The following is a 6,016-nucleotide window of genomic DNA, read 5'->3' on the forward strand; positions in this document are numbered from 1 at the left end:
TTTTATGGTAAGTATTGAGGCAAATAGCTCAATTAAAAGGTTTTCAAATTAGCCCTAGGTTGCAAACTTAGTTAAAACTATGCAGTGTACCTGTATCAAATTTAGCTCTGATGTTAACATTGTGATTATAGATGGAAGTGTTTGTTGAGGAGACTAGCGTAGCTATCTAGCGATGTGACAAGAAATGATCAGATTATTCATAGCCTTTCTCTCGCTAGCTAGATCAATCCCTATGTAGAAAAGAGCCACATGTTTCTGTCTTTGTCCTTGTCTTTGTTTGCTCACATCCCCCACCTCTCACAGGCACTTGTTTACAACCCAGTTGAAACCTGCCCAAACCGGTCCTGCTGCTCCCCTTATCAGCAGGACCCCCGCAGGTAACTTGAGGCACAGGCGCACCCCCAAGGATGGCCCCCAGGTCACCATTTGCCCTCGGACCTGCCCATATCCTTCGGCCACCAATCAGGGCCTTAATAGGGCCAAGGATACGGGACAATATAAAGGTGGTGGTGGCCTCCCCCACCTCAGTACCACAACAATACCTGGGAGGTGAAGAACTGGGGAGACCAAGCCCTTGGGGACCAAGCATTGTGCTGTTGTTGTGTGCGTCTGTGCCACAGTAAGTAGTATGCCTAAGTTCAACTGGTTGTAATACAATTGCCTGTAGAGAGAGAAGGGTGTGTGTGCATGTTAATTAAGATAGTGTTTGTCCTTGATGTATAAATGTTTCCATAGCCATACCCATCAATGCAGTCAAAGCCTGTATGTCCCATACAATGTTATCCTGGTGCAATGTGCTTTGCAATACTACTAGAATGCCTGCTTGTACATATCGTGCATAGAAGTTAAATGTATGTTTATAATTGCTGGAATAGCACTATTATGTGGCATTGTATATTGCACATTCGCCATGTAACCATCAGTCCTGATTTATTCTCCCTGCTTACTCCTTACAGGAAACCACACACATACAAACAACACACACAAACCCTCACGTCCACCCATTCCAAATCCCCAATAAACACCTGAACCCGGAACCTGACTCCTGTGTCCTGACCGACACCCCACTGTGACAGCAAATTAGTCTGAACCTAGTTACAGGTGAAACTGCCCCCTCAGTTTCACCCTACTTCATCGAAAGAAATACTTATTAGAAAACTCAGTTAAAACTCTGTCCATTATTGAAATGCCGATGATAACTGAAGTATAGCAGCTAGCTATATTGCAGAAGAATACACAGCAGTAGTAGGTTATTTGGAGACGGTCTCTGGTTGTTTGTAATGCAACAGCTGCAATGCAAGGCTAAATAAAGAACTGGTTATTTAAATAAGTACAGCGCTTTCTTTACTCAAGAAACACTAAGTCTATAAAAGCTAATGTTTTATGTATTTGAGGCCTGAGACATGTGGGAGTGGAGAAGAGTGCAGGCAAACCATGGTAGATTGGAGTGCAGTTCAGTCTAGCATTTGCTGTCTAGTCATAGCCAATACTGTCTTCAATAGCCTGTTCATAGCACTTAATCTTTTATAACAAGAGATTTTGGCCAAATGTATTCAATATAATCAACCTATAAGTTGATTATAATGTAATGCAATGCACTTACTGCCTCAGATGTGGCCGTTCTAATCAATGATGGACAAAACACGTATCTCGACATTCGCTGGTCAAACACCTTCTAACCTTCTTTTGGTAAAATATTAATAATATAATGACACATGCAAGTATCTGACCATATATAAAGACACAACACCAACTTTGATGATGTGGTGTTCAATTATTTTAAAAACACAGGGTTTTCTAAATGCCCTGAAAAGTAATGGTTTTGGACATACAAGGTTTACACCCGACAGCGACAATATTATTTATTATATAACTCCTCAAACCATGGAACAGTCTTATTGACCTTGTAGAGAGGTAGGGGAAAAATTGCACCCAAGTCCTGAGCTTGACCTCTGGCCCCAGTTACCCATTGTGAAGTGCAGTGGGCTCCAGGGCCCTGTGGTCATGACCCCAGACTGTTCTGTCTGTGCTTTCTGCGGCAGAAGTTTAGGGGTTTGGAGATCCTGTCTTGTATCCAGAAGGTTGCCTTTTAAATTCCCCAGAGGATTACTGTTGATGTACCCTTCAGTAAGGCACTGATAATGAAGCGCTTCTGCAAATACCCAGCTGCATACATGGATAAATGGATGATATGTAATTTTCCCTGGATAAGGCTCTTCTGCCCAATAAGTAAATACCATAAACACTAAAGTAGTTTATGACAGAGAGGAATCCACTCTTTAAGAGCAGCCAAGAATGTACTGTACCATGTACTGTAAATAACTGGTCACTTAAGGCAAGTTAAGATAATGATGTCAGTCATGCGTGCATGTCAGTGCTTTTGTCCCTGTAGATTAACTACCTTCAAATTGACAAAATCTTAATTCGACTGGGTGACAACTGTTAATCTTTACTGAGGAAATAATGACGTTACATTTGTTGGTTGTGTACAGAAAAAAAACAAAATAAAATATGCGCCACTTATATAACTTGGCTGCTCTGTGTCTACCCAATTCGCTCATGTCACGCTGCAGCGAGAACGAGGCAGAGGTGGTAGCTGTGACGTCATGTTCTGTTACATTGCATGGACTACAATGTAAACATACAGTTTCAGTGTCAGCAATGTAAAGATGGCTCGGACAACGAGCCTTGAGTCTCTACCATCATTCACAATGACTGGCGTTGAGAAGTGGGTTGAAGAAGGAAATCGTACCCCAAGATCAGTATTACTGAAAGGTTACAGCAACTGGATAGAGGGCTACATCACTGATATAGAGGGTAAGTAAACAATCGGTGCGCTAGCTTAGCAAACGTCAAAATACTGGTAGTGTGAAGAGTTAACTTCAGTCGTAGCCTAATATATACTTCTCACTAAAGTGAAGACATGAAATATGATGTAGGCCTATGTTTTATGTAACATTACATTGTGTTTTAATGTGTTCAATGCTCATCCTTATTACCTTCATCATGCTTATACACATAAAAATGCTTAATGTCAGATGATGATTACCTCTGGTGGCGCTGAATTATCCTTCTGGTTTTCCGGTGACACCATGAAAACACAGTCGGCACACTCCCACGCTTAAGTTTCTTTAAACTGGTGAGTGACCTGACTCTACAGTCATCAGTAAAGTGTTTGGAGCACACTCTTGTGTTGTCCGTAATCTGAGATGAGAGATGTATTATCAGTATTAGCACGTAAAATAGTTCACTTTTATTTATTCATTTACTTGCAAAGGTAACTTTCCATGTTAGCTAACGTTATAACTAAGTTTGCTGCACTAAATGGTGCTTCGGCATGTATCGACCCCACACATTAGCCAACACTGAAAGTTAACGCTATCTTATCTCGTTGCATTACTTCATAGTTACCTGAAAATATGGTCCAACATCATGCCTTATTTTGACAATCCCCTGCCAATGGGTGTCCTCGTCTTTTGGGAAATGATAAAAAGACAGCTCTGGATTGCGTCTTTGGTAAGAATGGCAGCCTGGCACTCAGCAGTAAGCCATGGCTTGTCAATCACTCGCTTCACTCACTGCAACTTTCCGACAAACTTCCTTGTTCCTACAACCTCAGCCTCGTTTTTGCGCATAAAATATTCAAAATGGCGGCCACGTGACATGAGCGAATCTTCCCAATACTCGTGCTGGAGCAAAGAATTATGGGAAATGTAGTAATACAACAGCTTAACACAAGCACATAGTTCTCTTATGCTCTTTAAGAAGAACAAATAAAATATATCAGTTCCAATCGTTTTAGTATTAATCTATTCTTCTCAAACCCCGATGAAATAATAGTTACAACAGTCCCAGCATGCCCCGGGTGAGGTAATCCTGTAATGAACATCACTGTGTCTCTCTCAACATCACTTTCTCTCTGTGAGTCTGCCCAGAGGAGTTCAAGGCACAACATTAATCCTCTCCCTTTTGTGAAAATGAGTGAAATTTCAACATGAAGCGACACTACTTAGCAGTCTGGCATCCACAGGGAGGACTCACCACTGCCGGGGGGTGTGAGTTTGTTGCATTTATTTGGTGATGTACCCTAAAATAACCCCTGCAGTAGAGGTCTGTGCTAAGACCGCTGTATTTCACCAAGGCTGAGTCGCTCTGGAGTTCTACGGCTCTGAGTCATTCAGGGTTGACTTTCAACCGGCAACTGACTTGACACCATAAACAGCTGGTTATTAATGTTTCCATCCAATTAGTGAATCCAGTTTACTGGGGTTGAGTTGAAATAAAGAGCAGAGATCTATGGCCTTCCTAAGGACACCACTCCTGCCTCCTTTTAGTGCATAAAAGAGTCATTTTATCTGGGGGTCGTATGTGGGAAAATCAATCCCTCTAGTTTCAGTCAAAATTCCTCAAAAACTGCAAATTCTGAATTGTGATGATGAATGACATCAGACATCAGTAAGGTAGTACTCTTTCACTGATGTTACAGCTCCCTGTTTGTTAATGATGCTGGTTTATCATCTATATTATGTAATGACTGTCACCTCAGTAGATATGAACTTCCATTCAATCAAAGTGTGAAGCTTTCAAATTATGTGGTTATACTGATACTCGACTTGTGCTTTCTACAGTTTTGTGAGTGCAACTGGCAACAGAACATCAACATTAAATGCTCTGGGTAGCAGTGGGGTGTAGTTGTATAGAGCAGGACCTATAACTGAAAGGTTGTTGGTTTGATTCCCCACTAGGGCACTGCTGTTGTACTCTTGGGCAAGGTGCTTAACCCACATTTGACTCTGTAAAGTACCTGTCCTGGATAGCCTGAAAAGTTCCTATCCAACTGTATAAATGGATGAAATTGTATTGTATATAAATGTCTGCTAATTGTCAATAATGTACTGTAATGCTCTTGGCAGTGCTTTTTTGACTATAGCTGCCATTTGAAGTTAGTGCAGTGTGCTGCTAATAACCTTGGAATGATGAACTCCAAGTTCTCATGTATTTTGAGTGTGTGGCTTTTGTACAATAGTGGCTTCTGCAAACGAATGGGGAGTTATCAATTTCATTAGTAACTTAAGGTTTGTAAACGATTATGTAACAAGTTAGCAAAAGGAATGTAATAGCAGAAAACACACAGCAGCATAGATGTGTTATAAAGAAACAAAGTAACCTTACTGGAGACTCAAACACCAAGCTTTCTGCACAGGAACATGCACATGACAGGACAGCTCAAGACCAAGCAAGGAAACAGGGAACAATCAGGGTTTATATACAGCACAAGACGCATGACTAGACTATTACACACAGGTAAACTCAATTAACTACATTAGATAAGGTACAGACGGGAAGACAGGACCTCTGGTGGCAGTCCGGGGAAACAGCAGGCAAAAAAGAAATCAGACAGGTGGTTACGAGGCCACCTGCTGGTTGTTATGGGCAGCAGTCTCTGAATCCCTGACAGATTAGCCTACACATGATCTGGCACAACTCCAGAATCTCCCATAAGTGTTCAATTGGGTTGAGGTCTAGTGACTGAGATGGCCATGGCACATGGTTTACATCGTTTTCATGCTCATCAAACCATTCAGTGAGCACTTGTGCCCTGTGGATGGAGGTACTGTCGTCAGGGAGAGACCAGGGAGGATATAAATGAATCACCATGGGATGAAGATGATCACTCAGACTGGCTTTGTATTTACAGGCACTTAATTTTCCCTCTAAGGGGTTGTTCAGAGCTACCTGAACCCTTCACCATGGAAAACAAGCACTCTGGCCTGTAGGTTCCTTTGGCATGCACCACAAATATTCTCTTCTGCTTATTGAGAACAGGGTGAAGGATGACTCATCTGACCATATGACTTTTTTCACTGCCAGACTGTTTTTGATGAAAATGCCTGCTCATACCCTACATCTGCAGTTTTTACCAGGATGACGGTGGCAATAACGGCAAGGAAATAAGTTGGTGTTCAGGGCTCACGCATCAAGTGTGACCGTTGCCTTGCGTTGGTCTGAACCCACA

Source organism: Megalops cyprinoides, chromosome 19 (assembly GCF_013368585.1).
Source record: "Megalops cyprinoides isolate fMegCyp1 chromosome 19, fMegCyp1.pri, whole genome shotgun sequence".
NCBI classification, from domain to species: Eukaryota; Metazoa; Chordata; class Actinopteri; order Elopiformes; family Megalopidae; genus Megalops; species Megalops cyprinoides.